General features: G+C 42.1%; 1 protein-coding gene across 4 annotated transcripts in view; it reads left to right on the top strand.

Annotated features, from left to right (window-relative positions):
• Positions 1-24514, top strand: part of LOC308695281 (transcriptional adapter 1) — a 65011-nt gene that overhangs the window by 28822 nt on the left and 11675 nt on the right. The window contains exon 10 of one of the 4 annotated variants that reach the window (XR_014030681.1): positions 19939-20035. The exons of 1 other annotated variant lie outside the window; for it this stretch is intronic. The gene's annotated coding sequence lies outside the window, so the exon portion shown is untranslated. Of the gene's footprint in view, positions 1-16614; positions 16875-19938; positions 20372-24514 lie in introns of those variants that run through there. 2 more of the 4 variants (XM_081373373.1, XM_081373374.1) reach the window with 2 other exon arrangements.

Raw genomic sequence — 24514 nt, 5'->3', positions numbered from 1 at the left:
CTGGGCGATATCGATTTAAAAAATATATCGATATATTTTTTAAATGCGATATGGAATTAGACCATATCACATCGATATAGTTCAAATTTGCGCTGTGATCCTTGCTCCCCGCGCCTCCGCTCCTCCTTTTCCACACTGCGTGCGTGTTTAGAGCATGTTATGTTATGAGAGGCGAATCATGACTACTTCAGAAAACCCAGCACAATAGGAACTACCAGGCAGGCAGTGACATAAGTGTACGCTGAAATAAAGTTTTTCACCTCAGAAAAACGGACTTTCTTGTCCTGTCAGTCGTTATCCTGTTCTCGTAGCGCACACTCAATTGCACGCGCAAATTCAGCGGCGCGCGCTGTATCGCCTCACTGATCAAGTGCAAAAGAAACTACGAGCATGCAACGCCGTTACGTGGTAAATTACACGAAATAGAAGTAATGCAGGTATGATTCTCATTCTATTCACCAGTTTCAATGTTTCATTAACAGTTATTGTTAATATTGTGTATTCACCATGGTAACTGTCGTTTCCATATAACCCCAAAATGCCACTATTTTTCTTTGTGTTATTTTTTATATTTTTAAATGACTGTAGTGGCTCATACCAACATTGTATTAACAAAAACTAGTTTGGGACTGCTATTTAATAGCTTTAGCCTAGGCCTAATGTTTACAATGCATAAGTTTAGACACCCATACTAAAGTTGACTAAAAAGAGGAATAAAAAAATCATCTTTTGGAAACTGAACTTAATGCCTTAATTTGAAAAATTAGGAAAAATCCAACCTTAAAGGACACCAATTTCTTTGTGAATAAATAATGTATCGTAAATAAATAAATGTTCTTCCTTTCAAATACAGGGTGCATTTGAACACCCCTATGTTAAATTCATATAGAGGCAGGCAGATTTTTATTTTTAAAGGCCAGTTACTTCATGGATCCAGGATACTATACATTCTGATAAAGTTCCCTTGGCCTTTGGAATGAAAATAGCCCCACATCATCACATAGCCTTCACCATACCTAGAGATTGGCATGGTTTTATTTCAGTTAGCCTAATAGCTAGTTTGATTTGCATTGAGAGATGATCTTATGGAAAGTATCTCTAGGTATGGTGAAGGCTATGTGATGATGTGGGGCTATTTTAATCCCAAAGGCCAAGGGAACTTTATCAGGATTCATAGTATCCTAAAAAATAAATAAAAAAAATACTTAAAAATAAAATTCTTTAATTCCCTCTATGGGAATTTAACATAGGGGTGAAGAACATTTATTTATTTACGATACATTATTCATTCACAAAGAAAATTGGTGTCCTTAAAGGTTGGATTTTTCCTATTTTTTTTAAATTAAGGCATTAAAGGTATAGCGGAGGATCTTTTTACTTCCGGGTGGATACCCTATACTATTGGTCCTCCTAATTGTCAATCATTCTGGTGAATCAATCAAACTTTTCAAAAAGTGGAGAGGGCGGGACTTATCTAAAATTCGGAAAGATCCTCCGCTATACCTTTAAGTTCAATTTCCAAAAGATGATTTTTTATTCCTCTTTTTAGTCAACTTTAGCATGGGTGTCTAAACTTATGCATAGCACTGTATTTATTAGTACTAGTCTTTACTATTAGTCATATTCTTGCAATTTATGTTAAGTAAAGGGGAAAAGTAACTTACTTGTGTGTTAACAAATTTTGTGTAAACGTGTTATAATTTGCATATATATATATGCAAATTATTAATTATATTAGTATGTTCCATGCCTGGTTTTCATAGATTAAAATATAGCTTTTAAAATACGCCTACTGGCAATATTAAAGCGGTTTAAAACGTCTCCCCTTAAAACGCTATTGGTCTCGACTATTTAAAAAGTTAAAGGAATATGACTTGGCCTAAAAAAAAAATTTCAGTCAGAAGAATTTTTTTCACTTTAATCCCTGTAAGTAACACTTAAGGGTTTTTTTCTGCAACACCCTTAGGTTTAAGGGAAACATAAGGGCGAACTTAAGGGAAAATTACACTTAAGGTGCTTTATGCAACCGGGCACTGAACTGTTTGCTCTTCAAAGCTTTTTGTAACCAACTCTTTTCCAAAGTTCACCAAAGTTACCCTATGACAACATCAACTTGAAGTTCAAGTCTTGATGTTTTGATAAAAACAGCTTATGAGCCATATGAGTCTTGAGATCTTTTACAGTTTTTTCAAATTGCTTACAGTTTCTGAAACTATAGCTCCATTTCTTAAAACTACACACAAAACGTCTCGGGTTACGACTGTAACCCTTGTTCCCTGAGAACAGGGAACGGGACACTGTCGATGACCCTGGGGAACGCCTCAGCGTGACCGCTAGTGCGACCAGGAAGTAAAAGAGGGACACCTAGAGAACAAGTCATCCTCTTCTTCGTCTGAAGGGACAGCAGCCCGGAGGCATGGGACGCACAAGCACAAAACACAAAACTCAGAGTTAAAGGCTGTCAGTAGCACTACACCCCACGGCTACTGTCCAAGCTTCATGGTCAGTGAGGAAGCACCTTTGTGGTTTTACACGAAGGACTTGCCCCAACACCAGCTCAAGGCCTGGACACCACAGCCCGACTCAGAGGAGTCTTTCAGGGAGTGCGGCCCAGACCCATTGGGCCCTAGCCTGCTACTTTCAGGAGGACCAGTGTCAACCCCTGTACCAGGAGGCTGTCCTACTTTATCAGCTGAAGCCAACAACCTGTGTTTTTGAAAAATGAACCTGACCACAGTCTCTAACCAGAGATTGATAACTCCTCCACAGGGCTATGGGATATAGATAGATAGATAGATAGATAGATAGATAGATAGATAGATAGATAGATTGATTGATAGATTGATATATATGATTTTATGCTCAAAAAAACATTCACTATTATTTTCAATGTTGAAAACAGTTGTGTACAATTTTTTTTTTAATTATTTGATGAATACAAAGTTCAAAAGAACAGCATTTATTTAAAATAGAATGTTTTCTAACATCATAAATGTCTTTACTGTAACTTTTGATCAGTTTAACTCCTTCTCGATGAATAAAAGTATTGATTTATTTTATTTCTTTTCCCCAAAAATAAAAATTCTTACTGACCCCAAACTTTTGAACGGTAGTGTTTAATGTTACAAAAGCTTTCCATTTCAGATAAATGCTGTTCATTTGAACTTTCTATTCATCATAGCATCATGAAATAAAAATGTAAATAACTGTTTTCAACACTGATAATAATCATAAATGTTTCTTGATCATCAGATCCTCATATTAGAGTGATTTCTGAAGGATCATGTGACACTGAAGACTGGAGTAATGATGCTGAAAATACAGCTTTGATCACAGGAATAAATTACACTTTACTGTATATTCACATAGAAAACAGATGATTTACATTACAATAATATTTCACAATATTACTGTTTTTGTTTGTATTTTTAATCAAATAAATGCAGCCTTGGTGAGCAGAAGATACTTCTTTTAAAAACATTAAAAATGTTACCGATCTAAAACTTTTGACAGGTAGTGTGTATGTATATATATATATATATATATATATATATATATATATATATATATATATATATATATTAGAGATGCGCGGTTGGCGGTTACAGCCGCGGACTCCGCGGATAAACCGCGGATCGGGCGGATGACGTGACGAAAAATAATATTTTAATTCAATTCGGGCGGGTGGCGGGCGGTTGAACCAATCAAATGAAAAATATTATGTATACAGCAATCAGCGGATGGCGGGCGGGTGCGGTTTTGAAAATTGGTCAAAAACGTTGGTGCGGATGGATGGCGGACGGATGATGAGTTTTGTGATGCGGTTGCGGATGAAATAATAGCCCATCCGCGCATCTCTAATATATATATATATATAATCCACATACAGTAAGTATACACTATATTACCAAAAGTATTGGGACACCCCTTCAAATCATTGAGTTCAGGTGTTCCAATCACTTCCATGGCCACAGTTGTATAAATCAAGCACGAGGCATGCAGACGCTTCTACACACATCTGTGAAAGAACGGGTCGCTCTCAGGAGCTCAGTGTACTCAAGCGTGGGACTGTGATCGGTTGCAATAAGTCCATTCGTGAAATGTCCTCTCTACTACATATTCCACGGACAACTGTTAGAGGTATTATAACAAAGTGAGTCCGCGCATGAAGTCGCCAACTTTCTTCAGAGTCAACTGCTACAAACCTCCAAACTTCGTGTGGCCTTCAGATTAGCTCAAGAACACGTAGAGCTTCATGGTATGGGTTTCCATGGCCGAGCAGCTGCATCCAAGCCTTACATCACCAAGTGCAATGAAAAGCATGGGATGCAGTGGTGTAAAGCATGCCACCACTGGACTCTAGAGCAGTGGAGACGCGTTCTCTGGAGTGACGATTCACGCTTCTCTGCCTGGCAATCCGATGGACAAGTGTGGGTTTGGCGGTTTCCAGGAGAACGGTACTTGCCTGACTGCATTGTGCCAAGTGTAAAATTTGGTGGAGGGGTTATGGTGTGTTGGTGTTATTATGGTGTGGGGTTGTTTTTCAGGGGTTGGGCTTGAGCCCTTAGTTCCAGTGAAAGAAATAGCATACCAAGACATTTTGGACAATGTCATGCTCCCAACTTCGTGGGAAGAGTTTGGGGATGTTCCTGATCCAACATGACTGCGCACCAGTGCACAAAGCAGGACCATATAGACATGGATGAGGAGTTTGGTGTGGAGGAACTGGACTGGCCTGCACAGAGTCCTGACTTCAACCTGATAGAACAACTTTGGGATGAATTGCATTTACACATTTACATAGTCATTTAGCAGACGCCTTTGTCCAAAGCGACTTACAAATGAGGACTAAATTAAGCGAGTCATTGTGAAGAGGCGAAAACAACGCAAGAAGTGCTCAAAATACAAAGTTCAGGCATTGCTCAGAGTAGCATAAGCCAGACAAAGGAGGATTAAAAGAAAAGTTTTTGAATTTTTTTTTTATATAAGGTTTAAGGTATACTCCACTTTTTTTGGAAATAGGCTCATTTTACAACTCCCCCAGAGTTAAACAGTTGAGTTTTACCATTTTTGAATTCATTCAGCCGATCTCCGGGTCTGTCAGTACCACTTTTAGCATAACTTAGCATAGATCATTGAATCGGACAGGACCATTAGCATCTATGTCAAAAAAATGACCAAAGAATTTCTATATTTTTCCTATTTAAAACTTGACTCTTCTGTAGTTACATTGTGTACACTGAAAAAAATGATTCTGACCCCTTGTAAATGTTACATGTTTTTATCTGGTTAATTTCACTGAATATAATGTGTTATTTAATCCTACTTATTTTTTATTATTAATTTTCAAATTCACTGCTCTTGTTTAAAACAAGTTAATTTCATTCAATTAAAAGTAATTAGAAAAAAATAAGTTTAATTTAATGTCCATATTCACTGTAAAATGAATACGCTATATCTACTCAATAAAATTGTGCAGATTACAAGCAATATTATTAATTAAATTTAACACATTAGAATTGAGTAATAATATCTGTATAACAGACAGACGTCAAAGATGAATTAAAAAATGAATTAACTCTTTATTTTTTATTGCCAACATTTGAGAAACCTGATGGTAACAAGCAGAATCACTGAAGGAGAAAACTGTAATGTTACAACCGTAATTTTAAAGCTGCCGTCGGCAACCCTGGAAGATTGAGTGGACTTCTCTCATGCCCCTCCCCCACTATCAACTAATACCCTCCCATCGAGTTTGTGCTGGTCAGTGCGTGCACCAGATTTTCGGTGAACGCGCCCTTCTCATCAGCATCGATCAACACCATGGAGTACTTATAAAGTAAATGGTTGATAAAGCACAATTACCTGTCGTAAAGAAATGTTGCAAGCTCTGACCTCCTAGCTCTTGAGGTTAACCGAGGAATTGGAATCTTTTCCGCCATCTCTCTTCCTTACTGCGCGAACTTCAGGCGTGTGCATGTGATTGTAACGTGCACGAGGGGGTAACGGGATCTGTGGCGTGTGCACGACCTGTGATTGACAGTCAGATCTCACACCCCCCCTGCGCTGATTGGACCTGATGAAGCGGGAGCGGTGGATTTTTGCAAAACAAATAACACGCTCCAGGTGGAGTTAGAAGCTCGGGTTTTTTTCTAAAACCACCTTATTAATGTTGTTCTGTCGGATTATAGTGTCGATTACACTGAATATGATTAAAAAAAATGTTGCCGACGGCAGCTTTAAGTTACAACCATAATTTTAAGTTACCATCATGGGAATCAGTGGGTGTTTAAGTTGGGCTCTTTACCCTGAAACCATTAACTTAACACTTTGTTTGACGACTGCACGTGAGTTGTAACAGTCAATTGAACTAATGTGTAAGGAGATCTGATGGTATTGGTTGTGTTTAACATAATCATTGTTACACAATCATCTGACCTGATACAGATCACCTTCGAGCATAAGCTCATTATTTATTCATGCAGCAATGCATAGTGGGAGCAATGAATGAGTTTTGATTGGTGGCACCCAGAATTCACTGCAACATGCTTTATAATTGTCACCATTGTTGAGATTCACAGGCTGGTTCTTGAAAAAATTGAGTAAATTCAACTTAAAATAGTTTAGCTAAAATTATGAATATTATTAATCTGAAATTACTTATAAAATATAAGTACAACCAATTTACAAAATATAAGTACACTCAACTTAAAATATATATCTGGATTTAGATAAATTTATTTCGTGCAACCCCTTGACGTAATAAAATTAAGTAAATTCAACATAACATTTTTTTCAGTGTACTAAGACCGACAGAAAATGTAAAGTTGCGATTTTCTAGGCTGATATGGCTAGGAACTATACTCTCATTCCTGCGTAATAATCAAGAAACTTTGCTGCCGTACCATGAGTCCAGCAGGCGTAATGATATGACGCAGCGCCTGAAAATAGGTCTAATAGGTTAGACAAACTCTAAACGTTGGAAGTTACCGAGCTGGGGACTATTTTCAGGCGCTGCGTCATATCCTTACGCCTGCTGGACTCATGGTATCGCAACTTTTCATTTTCCGTCGGTCTTAGTACACGATGTAACTACAGAAGAGTCAAGGTTTAACTCTTCTGAGTCTTGGGCTATTTTGGCCGTTTTTGAGTACTTTTTATTTTTTCTATTTTGCGACATAAACAAATGTTTACCATACAAATGTTTGGTATTTTTTACCAAACAACATTGGTAACATTGTTTTTTTTTCAGCACAACATCACCTATATGAACAGACAATTATTTTTTCACTTTTATGTACTGTATCAACATACTGGACCCAAAATCACACAAAATCCGAATAGAAAATTTGTAGTTTTTTTACTACAAAAAACACAAACATGCTCAATGAAGCATTTTAAAAGGTTTAAAATGTAAACACAAGTTGTAAATGTCAACATATACAGGTAAAATTCAGATATAATCAAGCTATATACAAAAAAAATATGATTTACAAAAAAAAAGCGAGTGTAGCCATAGGCTTTTTTTTTCTCTTTTTAGCTTTGCCACTTTTTAAAAGTTTATGCACACAATTATACAGAGAGCTATATTTAAGGTCTTGCATTCCCAGAGTATGAGGGTTCCCAATTAGTGCAAATACAACATAAAAAAGGTAAAATTGAGATAAAATCTAACTATATACAGCAAAAAGCAGGTGTGGCAATAGCCGTTTTTTTCTTTTCTTTTTTGCTTAGAAACTCTACAAAACACTTCATGTACAATTACACAGACAGCTACATTACAGGGCTTTCCTTCCTTGAGTAAGAGGGGTTCCTAAAAAGTGCAAATATACTATACAAAAGGTAAAATGAACACAAAATCAAACTATATATACAACTATTTACAACGAATATCAGGTGAGTTTTTTTTTTTTAATCTGTGCCACTCCTCAAAACAGTTTCTGTCAACAATGAGACCAAAGACATTCGCTTCATTTTCCTTCCACAAAAAACTACCTAAAATATCTACACTACTCCTAAACTACTCTCAAAATCTATTCAAACTTTTCCAAAAACTAGCAATAATATCTCTCTCTCTCTCTTTCCATATATATGTCTCTCTGTCTACTCCGTCAATCTCCCGACTCCCGCGGGCGCCTTTCAATTTCACTTCTTTGCTCAGTTGGCTCCTCCTCCACTCCCTAAAATGTGCAGCCTGAAGAGCAGAGTCAGCAGATTCACACATTTTTCTCCGTTTTGTTTTATGACAAAAACCGACGAAGTTATGAGAATAAATGCAACGCCTGTCGCATCCCATCTTGCGTTCCTTTACGAACGCGTCAATATTTTCAATATTGTTTTATATAAAGTTTAAATTATCATATCTCCGTTTTTACTTGGTCTATCAACACAAAACAAAAAGTAAAATAGAGTTTCAAGCCAGCACTTTCGACAGAAGTGGACAGCAGCGCTCAACGTGACTTTGTTTTTATGCTTCGACGTCTTAAACTGGTCATGTGATTTGATCACGCCGGCGTGATCGGCGATTCGGAAGAGTTAAATAGGAAAAATATCGAAATTCTTTGGTCATTTTTTGAGAGAGATGCTAATGGTCCTGTCCGATTCAATGATCTATGCTAAGCTATGCTAAAAGTGGTACCGCCAGACCCGGAGTTCGGCTGAATGGATTCGAAAACGGTAAAACTCTGTTTTACCATTTAACTCTGGGGGACTTGTAAAATGAGCCTATTTTAAAAAAAAAGTGGAGTATCCCTTTAACTGCTCATGGAAGAGATAGGTTTTCAGTTGTCTTTTGAATGTTGTCAGGGATTCTGCATTCCGGATGAGGGTGGGGAAAGCGTTCCACCAGCAGGGAACTGTGAATGAGAGTGTTCTGGAAAGTGATTTTGTTGCTTTCTGTGATGGAACCACGAGGCGTCGCTCGTTGACCGATCGTAGGCTTCTGGTAGGGATGTAGACTCGTAGGAGTGAGTGAAGGTAGGAGGGAGCTGAGCCTGTGATAGATCTGTAAGCAAGCGTCAATGCCTTGAACTTGATGCGAGCAGCGAGAGGTAGCTAGTGCAGTGAGATGAACAGAGGAGTGACGTGGGTTCTCTTTGGCTCATTGAAGACAAGACGAGCTGCAGTGTTCTGAATCATTTGTAGAGGTTTATTTGCACATGCTGGAAGTCCGGCCAGAAGAGCATTGCAGTAGTCAAGCCTAGAAATGACCAGGGCCTGGACGAGAAGTTGTGTTGCATGCTTAGTTAGGAAAGGCCTGATCTTCCTGATGTTGTGCAGTGCAAACCTGCATGATCGGGCTGTCTTTGAAATGTGATCTGTGAAGGTCAGCAGGGCATTCCAATATCACTCCAAGATTTCTGACCGAACTTGATGGGGTGATTGATGGTGAATCTAGCTGGATAGCTTAAATTGAGCTGCAGGTGATGTTCCTTCATCCATGTCGAGATGTCCGCCAGACAGCTTGAGACCCGTGCAGCTACTGTGGGATCATCTGGTTGAAATGAGAGGAAGAGCTGTGTGTCATCAGCATGGCAATGGTAAGAGAAACCATGTGCCTGTATGATGTGTCCCAGTGATGTGGTGTAGATGGAGAAGAGGAGGGGTCCCAGCACTGAACCCTGGGGAACACCTGTGGTCAGTTGATGAGCTTTGGATACCTTGCCTCTCCATGCGACCCTGAAGGACCTACCTGTGAGATAGGACTCAAACCAGTGGAGAGGAGTACCTGCCCAGAGATGAGAGGCTGGACAGAAGGATCTGATGATTCACAGTGTCGAAGGCAGCAGACAAATCCAGGAGAATGAGAACTGAAGATATGGAAGGAGCTTTTGCGATCCGTAGGGCTTCTGTGACCGACAGTGATGCAGTGGTAGGATGACTGGAGAGGAGAAGTTTAGATACTTCTTCCTCGGTTAGCAGAGAAAAGGAGGAGAGAAGTTTATTGGCTGTGGGTGTGGTTGGTCTGGGTTCCTGTGTGTGTGGAGCTGAGAACTGACTGCTGATAGCTGTTGTTTTGTTGGTGAAGAAGTTAGCAAAATCACCAGCAGTTAAAGATGAGGTGGGTGGTGGTGGAGGTGGACAGAGGAGAGAGTTGAATGTCTTGAAAAGTGATCGTGTGTTAAAGGAGCTGTTGATCTTGTTGTGGAAGTATGAAGATTTTGCAGCATGAACATCAACAGAAAATGAAGAGAGCAGAGATTGATACATACCCAGGTCAGATGTGTCTTTTGATTTGCACCTTTTCCTCTCCGCTGCCCTGAGTTCGGTCCGGTGTTCACGAAGAACCTCAGACAACCAGGAGTTAGAGGGAGTAGCGCGTGCAGGCCTGGAGGAGAGAGGAAATTATCTGAAACATGTAGAGGTTTCACCAAGATGTTGTCTGTGCTGCAGTTGCGTGTGTAAACCAGGTCCAGTTGGTTGCCTGATTTGTGAGTACCTGTGGTGATGAGTTGTTTGAGATCGAAAAGGAGAGAGATGAAGTCTGTTGCATACGGCTTCTCTAGATGAATGTTGAAATCACCAAAGACTACCAGTGGGGTGCCGTCCTCAGGGAGAGAGGAGAGCAGCACATCCAGCTCCTCTACGAAGCTTCCCAGTTGACCTGGGGGCGATATATGACTACAATATGGATCTTACTGGGAGTTGTAAGTGTAATTGCATGATATTCAAATGAGTTGTTAATGCTTAGAGAAGTATGAGTATTTCCAATTGTTAGAAATGAGAAGCCCTGTACCCCCACCCCTCTCAGACTGGCGAGGGGAGTGAGAGAAAGAGAAGTTGCTAGAGAGAGCAGCGGGGGTTGCTGAGTCTTATGGACGAATCCAGGTCTCAGTTAAGCTGAAGATACTTAGAGTAGACTGTGATGCAAAGGCTGGAATGAAGTCAGCTTTATTGACTGCTGACTGACAATTCCATAGACCCACGGAAAGAGAGAGAGAGGTGTGTGTGAATTAGAGCGGAGATTGGCCAAAAGCTAGTTATTTTACTTTATAACGTTTTAAATATGAATACTTTTCTTACACAAACGTATCTCTTTGCTTCAGAAGGTCTTTATTAACCCACCGGTGCCATGTGGAGTTCATTTATGATGAATGGATGCACTTTGCAATCCACTCCATTATAAAGCTCAGAAGCATGAGGGTGTTTATTATGTGACGATCCAGTATGAAACGCCCCGTTGATTTCCTGAGGGGTTCCACCTGGATGCTCTAATCAGTCTGTCCTTTAAAAGAAGCCCGTGCTTGTTCATCGGAGCTCCATGTTTATTTTTGCTTTGCTTTTATGGGTTTTGTTGTTGTGACTTCTGGAGACATACATCACATTAGCTTACATTGCATTACGTCCCATGCCATTTCATGCATACATTGTACTTTACACTACTGATCTGACTGATGCCATTTTACACTTGTTTGGTTTAGTTTCGGTTCTTTTGGTTGTTAATAAATTTCGTGTTAAAAGTAACCGCTCTGTGTGTCCCTTTCCTTTGTTACGGCCTTTTGGAGCCACAGGTCGTAACAAATGGGGGCTCGTCCATTTGGTATTTGTTCGTGCTAGCGTCTTTCGGAATTTGGCGTAATCAATGGTTAGCGTTTGGGAGAGGAAATCTCATTTGAACTTGTGACGTCATTTTCGCGGAACGGGACACACGTGTGGAGAATTGTTTGGTTGTTGCGTGGAAGCTCATCGACTGGTAAGTTGACAGTGCAATATGGTTCTTCTAGTTTGGAGTTTTCCCCGGTGAGGTATAGCAGCATGTTTCCTTTGAGACATGTTGGTTATTTTTTGTTTTGGTAGTGTTGCGGAGAAAGCGGGTAGTAGCAGTTGACTCGGGAGCACATCCAGGGTGTTGAAGGTGTCGCTGGTCTGACCGGTAGCATTTTTCACCCACTGGGTTGAAGTGCATAAATACCCCCCGCCTGTAACCGCATGAAGACCAGGGATAAGGATAGATAGGTTTTTTTTTTTTTCTCTCTCTCTCTCGCGCTGAGGAAAGTTAGTGGGGAATGCTCCGAGTATTTGATTGCACTTCTGGCTTTTTTATTGGTCTGTTTGTTTTTCTGATGGCGGATATTAATGCATTTCTAGAATCTCCTTCGTATACATTGCTAGGAAAATGTACGAAGGAACAGCTGTTAAGAATTGCTGACCATTATGAAATAGATGTCGTTGATAAAAAACGCAAGGAAAGTATTAAAGCTGAGTTGAAGTTAAAATTGTGTGAAAGGGACATTCTGAGTTTGGATAAAGATTTGGTTATGTCGGCACAAATGCAGTCCGATTCACCATCTGTATTGACGTTTGAGCAGCAAAAAGAATTGTTGCTGTTGCAAATGGAACATGAAAGATTGAAACAACATTCTGAACATGATAGGTTGGAGTTAGAGAAGGCGAAAATTGAGGTTGAAGTTATGAAGTTAAGACTTCTGAAGGAAGGTAGGGAAGATCGAGTTACATTTGCAGTGAATTCAAATTTGAAACTTGTTCCTAAATTCAACGAGGAGGATCCTGATATATTTTTCACTCTCTTTGAGCGTATTGCTGAGCTACAGGACTGGTCAGAAGAAAATCGAGTGTTATTGTTGCAGTGTGTGTTGACCGGAAAAGCACAGTTAGTTTTTTCCGCGTTGAGTAAGGAAGATTGTCAGGATTATGATCAAATTAAATCAGCGGTCTTAAAGGCGTATGAATGTGTGCCTGAAGCATATCGTCAGCAGTTCAGGGCATGTAAGAGGGAACAAAAGCAGTCTCATTTGGAGTTTGTGCAGGATTTGAGAAAATACTTTACTCGTTGGTATACTGCGCTTGATATTACATCTTTTGATGAGTTGGTTCAACTGATGATATTGGAACAATTTAAAGTGTCTGTCCCGGATATGATCGCCACTTATATTAATGAGCGTAAAGTTAGTTCACCGGAGGAAGCGGCAGCGTTGGCTGACGATTATGTACTCTCTCACAGAAGTAGCTTTGTTGACGGGCGCTCGCGGGGAGACGGTAATATGCTTCGATCTAGTACATCTCTAAATAGTTTTTCTCCTAGGTCTAGTTACCTTCCTACATGGAAGTTTGACCCGCTTAGGACATGTAATTATTGTCGTGAAGAAGGGCATTGGAAAGCTGATTGCCCTTTACTTGAGGAGAAGGCTAAACGTGACGTTAAGGTTCCTAAACCAGCTGCTTTTGTGGCTTTAGCTTCTAATACCGTTGAGACGTGTGTAAAGGAAAAAGTGGATGCGGACTGTTTATCTGTATTTTCTCCTTTCCTTACAGAGGGTTATGTGTCTCTTGTGGGCAGTAATGAGGAAGTTCCGGTCAAGATCTTGCGGGACACGGGAGCCATGGATTCATTCATTTTAGAGTCTATTTTGCCTTTTTCTTCGCGGTCTGACACGGGTGACAGCATGTTAGTCCGGGGGATGGGTATGAGTATACTAACCGTTCCTCTTCATAGGGTGAAACTGTCATCGAGTTTGGTGAATGGTGATATTGTTTTGGGAGTGCGTCCTGCTTTGCCGGTCGAGGGCGTTCATCTTATTTTGGGGAATGAGTTAGCAGGGGGGCGTGTATGGCCGGATGCTCCTGTGTCACCAATAGTTTCATCCAATGATGTGTTTCCGCAGATCCCTTCACATGTAGATCCGGTGGGTGTAACAACTCGTGCAATGACTCGAAGCACGACGAAGGAAGTAGTTGATAGTCCAAGAATGATGTTGAATCAACTGGGTAGTTCTCTGTCTATGCCTGATTTATCTGCTGTGTCCTTTCCTGTGTCTGCAGAGGAGATGGGAGAAGCGCAACGTTCGGATTTATCCTTGGCTGAGCTGTTTAACAGTGCTGTTCGAGACGATCATGTGTCTAACATCGCTCGAGGTTATTTCGTAAAAGATGGTATGTTATTGCGGAAGTGGGTTCCTCATGGGGACGATTTTGTTGGGGACCCTATTATTCAAGTAGTGGTTCCCACAAAATTTCGAATGGCATTGTTGGAAGTTGCGCATGATTTGTCTGGTCATTCTGGAGTACGAAAGACCTATGATCGTGTGTTGAGGTATTTTTTTTGGCCTCGAGCAAAAAGCGACATTTCATCTTATATAAAACAGTGTCACACTTGCCAGTTGATCGGTAAACCTAATCAGAAACTAAAACTGGCTCCATTACACCCTATTCCGGCAGTGGGTGACCCTTTTGAGCATCTTATTGTGGACTGTGTGGGCCCGTTGCCATCTTCCAAGTCAGGTAGTAAATACTTGTTGACTATAATGTGTTTGAATACTCGTTTTCCTGCTGCTTACCCACTGCGTACGATCACTTCCCGCTCAATCGTAAAGGCGTTATCTCAGTTTATGTCTATCTTTGGTGTTCCTAGGGTTATCCAGAGTGATCAGGGAACTAATCTTACTTCCCATTTGTTTCAGCAGGTTTTAAAACAGCTGCATGTAAAACATCACCTTGCGACTGCATACCATGCTCAAAGCCAAGGCGCACTGGAGAGGTTCCATCAGACTTTAAAGTCTCTTCTTCGGTCGTATTGTGTGCAGCTGGATCGAGACTGGGAAGAGGGATTGCCCTGGTTGATGCTGGCGTCACGAGAGGTTGTACAGGAGAGCACTGGCTTTAGTCCCAATGACCTTGTGTTTGGTCATAAGGTTCGTGGACTTTTGGCAGTGCTCCAAAATCCGGTTAAGATATCCGATTCTCCAAAAAATCTAGAGGCTTATGTTTACGGGTTTAAACAACGATTGGTTCAAGCGCGAGAGTTGGCTAAAGTGAAATTGGAAAAATAACAAAAAATTATGAAACGCTTATTTGATCGTACCGTTGAGCGTCGTGTTTTTGAGCCTGGAGATCAAGTTTTGGTTCTGCGTCCTTTGGTGTGCTCTCCGTTCGAAGCCAAATTCGATGGTCCGTACGTGATGCAGCGGAAAGTGAGTGAAGAGAATTATGTGATCGGTACCCCAGGGCGGAGGAAATCCACTAAATTGTGTCATGTTAATCTGTTGAAACCTTTTTATGAAAATCAAATTGGCGAGACTCATGTAGTGGATTTAGATCCGGTTCATTCCATTCTTTCAGTGGGATCAATTTTTCGTGGTAGCTCTAACTTGGTGGGTGGGGGTGAGGAGAATATTGAGCCTGATGAGGGTAGGTTGCGCGGTCGGTTAAATAACTCTGAGTCCTGGAAGAGACTAAGCTCCGGTCTTGCTCATTTACCTCCGGTTCAACGTGCAGAGTTGGTTTCACTATTGCAGAATTTTCCTGATTTGTTTGGAGATACCCCCTCACGTACAGATTGGATAGAGCATGACATTGACGTTGGGGAGGCGAAACCCATTAAGCAACGTTTTTATCGGGTGTCTCCAGATAAACGAGAGCTTATGGAGGCAGAAATAAACTACATGCAGGAAAATGATATTGCGATACAGTCGTTTTCAGATTGGGCATCCCCTTGTCTCCTTGTTAGGAAAGTTGATGGGTCAGTGAGGTTTTGCACGGATTTCCGGAAAGTCAATAGTTTGACTAAACCCGATTGTTTTCCACTTCCTCGGGTTGAGGACTGTGTGGATCAGGTGGGCTCGGCCAGATTTGTGAGCAAGTTTGACTTGCTTAAGGGTTACTGGCAGGTGCCTTTAAGTAAGCGGGCTCAGGATATTTCCTCATTCGTTACTCCCACGGGTTTATACTCCTACAAGGTTATGAGTTTTGGTTTAAGAAATGCCCCTGTGACGTTTCAGCGTCTTATGAACCGGGTAATTTCCGGACTGGAGGGTTGTGTAGTCTATTTGGACGATCTCGTTGTTTTTAGTGATAGCTGGGACACTCATATTAAACGAGTTTGTGCGGTGTTGAGGCGGTTGTCGGAGGCTAAGCTCACTGTTAACCTGGCAAAATGTGAGTTTGCTCGGGCTACCGTGACCTACCTTGGGAAAGTGGTAGGAAATGGGGAGGTTCGACCTGTACAAGCAAAAGTTCAGGCCATTCAAAAGTTTCCTGTACCTGTCACTAAAAAAGAATTGATGAGGTTTTTGGGTTTAATGGGCTACTATCGCTCTTTTTGTCATAATTTTTCTACCGTGGTAGCTCCCCTTACCAACCTATTGAAAGGGCAGGTAAAGTTTGTCTGGTCTTCCCATTGTGCTGCGGCATTTGAAAATGTAAAAGCTTTGCTATGTTCTTCACCTGTGCTGGCTGCACCTGGCTTTGACAAGCCGTTTTCCCTGCAGGTGGATGCTAGTCAGGTGGGGGCGGGAGCTGTTTTACAGCAGTCTGACTCGGTAGGTGTGGTACACCCTGTTAGTTATTTCTCGCGGAAATTTACCACTTACCAACTCAACTACTCTGTGGTGGAGAAGGAGGCCCTGGCACTTGTTTGGGCTTTGATCCATTTTGCTGTCTATCTGAATTCAAGCAGACCAATTGTTGTCTATACGGATCATAACCCGTTGACCTTTCTGAACTCCCTCCAGTGCCCGAATCAAAGGCTTATTCGGTGGTCGTTGTTTCTGCAGTCGTACAGTCTTGACATCCGGCATATCCGAGGGGTAGAAAATGTGGTGGCGGATGCTTTGTCCCGTGCCCCTGTTGGTGATTAATCGTTTTGCTCTTTGTTTACAGGGATCTTGACAGAATCCCTGTCTTAAGGGGAGGGGTGTGACGATCCAGTATGAAATGCCCCGTTGATTTCCTGAGGGGTTCCACCTGGATGCTCTAATCAGTCTGTCCTTTAAAAGAAGCCCGTGCTTGTTCATCGGAGCTCCATGTTTATTTTTGCTTTGCTTTTATGGGTTTTGTTGTTGTGACTTCTGGAGACATACATCACATTAGCTTACATTGCATTACGTCCCATGCCATTTCATGCATACATTGTACTTTACACTACTGATCTGACTGATGCCATTTTACACTTGTTTGGTTTAGTTTCGGTTCTTTTGGTTGTTAATAAATTTCGTGTTAAAAGTAACCGCTCTGTGTGTCCCTTTCCTTTGTTACGGCCTTTTGGAGCCACAGGTCGTAACAATTAATATAACTCTGATTGTATTCGTCTGAAAAAATAAAGTTATATGCACCTAGGATGGCTTGAGGGTGAGTAAATCATGGGCTAATTTTCATTTTAAAGTGAACTACTCCTTTAATACTAGCAATTTCATATGCAAACATGTCAGCCAATCACAGCAGTGGGCGTTTACACTGAAGTCTCACAACCAATCAGAGCAGTGGGCATTTACACTAAAGTATCACAGCCAATCACAGCAGTGGGCGCTTACACTGAAGTCTCACAACCAATCAGAGCAGTGGGCGCTTACACTGAAGTCTCACAGCCAATCACAGCAGTGGGCGCTTACACTGAAGTCTCACAACCAATCACAGCAGTGGGCGCTTACACTTAAGTCTCAGACAGATACGCCCTTTCAAACAGAGCGTTCAAATCAGAAGCTAAAATCAGCCTAGGAAGAATGACTTTTATTTCTAAATTATGACAATTTTTGATGTAAAAATCATACAAACATATAAGGGCACCCCAGGAAACATCATAAAACAATAAAATAATCCAGTTCATGACCCCTTTAAAGTATAAAAAATTGATAAACAAGTCTTCAAATGGAATTAAATAAGTACTTTGGGTGTATTGTTTATCATATTTATTTTCATATACAAGCAACAGAATTTAAATTACTCTCAGTATATCATCAACACAGCATATGAGTGTGAATCCAGTGATATCCTCATACAGGAGAACTGAGAGCTCTTTAATTATATTAATGATAGAAGAGAGAGAATACAGGACAGTCTCTGACTCGATATGAAACACTTCTATAAAGACACAACTATATTACAAATAACTCTCTTCTGATTTCCATGCAAGCTCTGGTTAATATGTGTATATAAACTTAGTACTCTTCTAATATATTCTGTGCACTTTAAATCAAGTCTTTTTAGGGATAGTTCACCCGAAACTCTCCACTGACTTCTAATGTATGGACAAAGAAATCTCTAAATATTGTCTTTTATGTTCCACAGAACAAAGAAAGTCATCCAGCTTTTGGTCGACATGAGGGCATATGTACATTATGTCATTTTACATTTTTGAGTGAACCATCTTTTTAATACATTTACATTGAATCATTTAGCAGACGCTTTAATCCAAAGCGATTTACAAATAAGGAGAACAATAGAAGTTAAACTAACGATATTCAAGTGCTGTGAATAATAGCGTGAATAGTAGTTATTTGGTAAAAGAGTATAATGTACATGCATTAGGAACACAAGCAAGACTATGACATTAAACTACTTGATGTTGTTGATCTGTCAGTCTATTGGGGGAATTAATGAGAATAAACCGTGCTTTATACAACCCTCCTCTCCATCGTATGATAAAGTCCTGCTGATACAGAACGTCAGCAGAAGCATCAACGGCACATCAATACATCTTTAATAAAACTCTGTTTACCGTATGTGTTTAATGGAGCGCAAACAGACCAATTGAGTTTTGAGTTTTATGAATCAAGAGTTCTCTCTAATAACCCTAAATGTCACAGAAAGGAAGGGTGTGTGCAGTGAAAAGAATGACATTGACTTCATTTATTGAGTGCAGATGTTTAAACTGAACTGCAGGCGGTCTGTGAATGAGACTCAGGCTTTTGCATTGAAACACAGCAGGCAAACGCTGCACTACTGTCTCGAGAGTGTTCGTCCCGGCTGTGTGTCGAACTCTGATGTGTGTCAGTTCTACAACAGCAGTGAACAGACTTCATTAACCCTCCAACATCAGGCCTCAAGAACATGTACAATACACAGTCAGCCAGTGGGTTCAGAAACAGGAGATAACTAGACAAAATCCCCAATATATTAAACAATGTAAAACTGTTGTGACTGAAAAAAAAACCTACAGTAAAACTGATTATGAAGGGGAGAATGAGAAAAGTGTAAGTCAGAAGCACCAGGAACAAACTGCCCAAAATTTTCTTGCGCTGTAGAGAAGTAAGTGATATTGCGCGTGAAAGACTGCGACACGTGCCAACAAAACACAGAATGATTATCAGATTAAACAGCCGATTGGTAGGAACAGAGGGCTTAGTATGACTGCAATGATCAGAGGAACAAACCAGATGATCACAGAAACGCCACAACAGACTTTTAGTGAATGATGAGATCTGTACCAGATAGGATGAGAAACCAGAAGATATCGTTCAAAAGCAACACATGCCATAAAATACAGACCCACAATCAAACTATACATATATGTAATTTTGGCATCCTCTGACTCTGTGATTGTGTGTGTTAATCTACAAATGATCTGAATGAGATCTGAAAGAATCAAATGAATAACAAACACTGGAGTGGAGCGATGAGATTTGATAAGAGCACACAACGCAAACAGAGTTAAGATCATGATTGGAATCTCAATGGCTGAAATTATACTGATAATTAATGGGTCTGCAGACTTAAGAAATTCCCTCATCTGATCGTCATTATAATGTACTCCACTTGATCCGTTGATATAATAATCTACATCACTTGATCTGTTGCTGCTGGCGTTTTGTTCTGCCATTGTTTCATGAAATCTTGACAGGCAACACAAAATAACAAACCAGTCATTAGTTTAAAAAACATGCATTCATTTACTATTTACTACTTTATTAAAAACATTAGAGAAAATATATGACATAACTTGTTTCTGTGTGATTGTTGAAATAAAGTTTCCTCAGTTTGCTTTACATGTTCTTTAGAGGAGATGTGTGTAATGTTAGAAAGCTTGAAATACGTGAAATGTAAGATTAAAGTTTGGAAATCCTCCATTTGAACAATATCACAGAAGCAAGAATGCTGTTGTTCTGAATATTCAGTCCAGCACAGCTGCAAGTGTACAATGGTTTATTAAACTAGGAATAAATCTTGAAGAACTTACGTTACTGACAGGATTGTGTGTTTCGTCTGCAGGTCAAAGCAGAAGTTTGTGGAGCAACACACAGACTGACAGATGTTTCACAAGTTTCCACTGCCGTGTTTAAAGAGCTCTTCATTCACTGCACACACTGTAAAAACACACATCTTAAAGCTACAGTTATAACAAGAATAAAATATTGAATAAAATCAAGCACACTAGAAAGTCAACAAGCTGAACAACATGTGCTAACATTTGAATAAAGGCTGAAACACAATGACACAATAATTCCCACATGAGACGACATGATCTTACCGGGAATCAGACTGAAGACTGAAGACGCTGCTCATCAGGAGATGATGGTGTTTATGAGCTGCTCACGTTCTTTTATAGTCTGAATTAACTCCAGAAACACCAAACAAAGATGCATTAGACATCATTAACAGTTAATGCACATGCAACCGCATCAGCACTCAGCAAACCAAACCAAACTCCACAAAATTAAAACCATTTAGAATAAGACACAAGTGTTATAGAAAGGAGAATGTGAATAGCCAGAAATACAGTGATATAATACTTAAGATTTTTTCATACTTTAAATATTTCAAAATATGTTTATGCAGAAAGAGCAAAATAAAATATTATAGCTTTTATTACTGAAAACGTACTTAGTTACTTATGTATCCTCGGTTCCCTTAGAGATAAGGGAACGAGTATTGCGTTGCAAACGCTGTGGGAAAACTCCTTTTCTCGGGAATATTGAAGCCTTTATTTTAAAACGCATTGCAGCTGCACAGCAAGAGCATCATAGCTCGCACAAGCGAGCTGATTGGCTGTTCTGCGGCAACTGCACGAACCTATGGCGAGTGAGCAGGAGTGCGCGATCCAATGGGAGCGCTTGGTGCCCTGCCAGACTTGAGCACGCCGAAATAGATGCGGCAGGAGAGTATAAATTGAGAGAAAACTCGCCATATGACAGGTCTATATCAATTGAAGCGAAACACCTGATATAAGTGAAACAGCACGGCAAGGCAACGCAGTACTCATTCCCTTATCTCTAAGGGAACCGAGGTTACGCAAGTAATCAAGTACGTTCCCTTACGAGAACGTTCTCTTGTACTGCGTTGCAAACGCTGTGGGAACCCAATTTAAAACGCCGTGCTATTTGCCTGTGACTCCTCTGAGAGTCCGGGGAGCCCCGGGACTATAACAGAGTAATCTGAATATCACAGAACAGAACATCGGGTCTAAAATTATATGCAAGTATAGAGTGAAGCACAAGGGCCACTCAGTTATATGTGTAGGGCTGGGTCGAAAGAGCCAGGGACCTAGAATATTATTCCCACATAGAATTGTGAAGTCACAACAGTGTGTCTGAGTTATACACTGGCCTGGGTCCGTAGAGCAAGGGCCTAGATGGAGAGAACTCGTGCCTGCAGAGCAGGGACCTCTAGGTTATACAATCTTGCAAATGTGGACAGAGCGGACCAGCCGGCCGCAGCACAAATGTCTTCAATAGGGACTCCACTGGACCATGCCCAAGAGGAAGCCATGCCTCATGTGGCGTGAGCTCTTACACCTATGGGACACGGGAGGCCCAGTGAGGTGTATGCCAGAGCAATAGCATCCACTATCTATCTGGATAGTGTGAGTTTCGTGACCAGCAGCCCTTTGGTGCGCCCCCCAAAACAGACAAAGAGCTGTTCAGACTGTCTGAAAGTGGCCGAATGCTCCAAATATATTCTCAGAGCTCTGACAGGGCAGAGAGTGAGAGCATCACTATCTTCTCCCGAAACTGGGAGAGCTGATAGAGAGATAACTTGGGCTCTGAACGGTGTTGAGAGCACCTTTGGTACATATCCGTGTCTTGGTTTAAGGAAGACTTTGGAGACATTAGGTCCAAACTCAAGACAGGAAGCGCTCGTGGAGAGCACTTGTTAGTCCCCCACTCTTTTACTGATGCCAGTGCTAACAGCAGAGCGGTTTTAAGAGAGAGGGATCTTAGATCAGCCGACAGAAGTGTCTCGAAGAGGGGGCCCTTAAGAGCTCGTAGAACCAGAGAAAGGTCCCAGGCCAGCACTGAAGGTGGCCGGGGCGGGTTAAGCCTTCTGGCTCCTTTAAGGAAGCGAATGATGAGGTTGCTTTTACCTAAAGAAGAGCCGGCCACCTGCACATGGAAGGCTGCGATAGCTGCCACATATACTTTGAGCGTGGAGGGGGAGCGTCCCGCGTCCAACAGCTCTTGGAGAAAGGAAAGTACTGTTGGTACTTCACAAGTGTGTGGGTCGAGGTTCCGAGCTAAACACCAGCTGGAGAACACTGACCATTTAAGGTGGTAGAGGCGTCTAGTAGACGGAGCTCTAGCCTCCATAAATGGTATTCAGGACACCTTCTGGGAGGTCCTGGGGTACCCGGTGAGTGGCCATACAGGGAGGGCCCACAAGTCGGGACGGGGGTGCCAAATAGTCCTGTTTGCCTGCATGAGGAGGTCGCTCCTCAGCGGGATTGGCCACGGAGCTATCGCAGACATCAGCTCTGGGAACCAAATCTGGGTTCGCCAGAGGGGGGCTACAAGGAGGACTGCGCAATTGGTGTTGCTGATCCGTTCGATGACTTGGGGGAGCATCGAGACCGGGGGAAAAGTATAAAGGGGGAGGCTGGGCCACTCGTGGGCCAGCGCATCCCTGCTCTTTGAAAAGAAGATTGGGCAGTGACAGTTGTCTTCTGAGGCAAAGAGGTCTACTTCTGCCTTCCCGAAGACCTCCCATAACAGGAGAAGCGAACTGTCTGGGGTTGGAGTGACCATTCTTTCGGGGGAAAAATGCCCCGAGAAAGCATGTCTGCTCCTATGTTCATCGTGCCCGGCACGTGAGCTGCCCTGAGTGAGCGCAGGTTGGTTTGAGCCCATAGCAGTAACTGTGTGGCTATGGCGAACAGGTTGCGGGACCTGAGGCCGCCCTGGCGATTTATGTATGAGACCACTGACATGTTGTCCGTACGGACCAAGACGTGGTGTCCCGCCAGATATGGGAGTAAGGTTTTTAGGGCTAGAAAAACCACTCTCATCTCGAGGCAGTTGATGTGTAGGCGTTTCTCCGAGCTCGACCAGAGGCCGGAGGCAGGCCTGCCCTCGTACAGGGCACCCCAACCGGAGTTGGAAGCGTCTGTTGAAATGACCCTCCGCTCTGAGACCAAACCCATGCTCACACCCTGCTGTAACCAGCTGGTGTTCTTCCAGGGGTCCAGAGCTTTGATACAGCACTGGTCCACCCTGATATTCATGAGGCCTGAGCGCCATGCATGGGGTGGTACTTGAGGTGTTAGCCACAGCTTAAGAGGTCGCATACGCAGTAGGCCTAGTTGGAGTACTGATGATGCCGAAGCCATAAGGCCCAAGACCCTCTGAAACGTTCGGAGGGGTACATAGGAGCCCTCTTTGAACGACGCAGTGATCCGCTGAATTGATAGAGCCCAGTCCGTTGTGGGCCATGCTCTCATAAGTATGGAGTTGAGAACTGTTCCCAGGAACGTGATACGTTGGCTGGGGGACAGTATACTCTTGGAAAAGTTTACTCTGAGCCGGAGGCATTCTAGATGGCTGAGGAGCCAGGCTTTGTGAGTATGGGACTCCGCCTCTGACTGAGTCAGTATGAGCCAGTCGTCGAGGTAGTTCAGAATGGGCATTTCCCGCTGTCTCAGGGGGGAGAGAGCTGCATCCATGCACTTCGTGAATGTACGAGGCGCTAGCGCCAGTCCAAATGGTAGAACTGTGTATTGATATGTCTGCCCCTCGAAGGCGAATCACAAGAATGGCCTGTGGTGGAGGTTCACTTGGATGTGAAAGTAAGCGTCTTTTAGATCGACTGAAAAGAACCTGGGCGAATTTGCGCTAGGATGTGTCCGGTTGTAAGCATTCTGAATGGCCGTGTCATGAGGGCCTTGTTCAGATGTCTGAGATCTAAAATGGGTCTCAAGCCGCCGTCTTTCTTCAGAACGAGAAAATAACGGCTGTAAAACGTGCTCGCTTTGTGATGCAGGGACTATCTTGATAGCCCCTTTCGCTAGCAGACATGATACTTTGGTGTGGAGGACATGAGCTATGGCGCTCCTTACCGAGGTTTGGATAACAGCACGAAAGCGCGGTGGTCTGCTGGCAAACTGAAGCAAGTAGCCGTGCTTTATAATGTTTATTACCCAATATGAAACTCCGGGAATGGCCTGCCAAGCCAGAGCCCAATGAGCCAGAGGTAAGATCATATATGACGGGGGAACGCCCAGACTCGGGGGCCCGAACCCACATGGGTTTATGTGAGAGGTTTTGCTCGATTTGTGTTTTTTGTAGGTTGCTGTTAAAACAGCGTTTGGGTGCAGGGGTGCGTGACAGATGACGGGCCCATGTTCTGCATTTAATACTGCTCCAGCCGCCCGTAGCGCCAAGTCTGTAGCACTGCAGAGGTCCTTGAAGGCGTCCGGTTCAGGTCCTGACTCATCCATAGCACGGAGCTTAACCTGGAACACCTGAAGGATCGCCATGGCGTGAAGTGCAGATGCAGCTTGACCGGTGGCGGAATATGCACGGCTGGCCATAGCCGAAGTAGTCCTGCACGGCTTGGACAGGTGCGTCGTTTTGGT

Source organism: Scardinius erythrophthalmus, assembly GCF_964197995.2.
Source record: "Scardinius erythrophthalmus genome assembly, chromosome: 9".
NCBI classification, from domain to species: domain Eukaryota; kingdom Metazoa; phylum Chordata; class Actinopteri; order Cypriniformes; family Leuciscidae; genus Scardinius; species Scardinius erythrophthalmus.
Note: the sequence above shows the minus strand (reverse complement) of the source record. Positions and strands in the feature narration are given on the sequence as shown.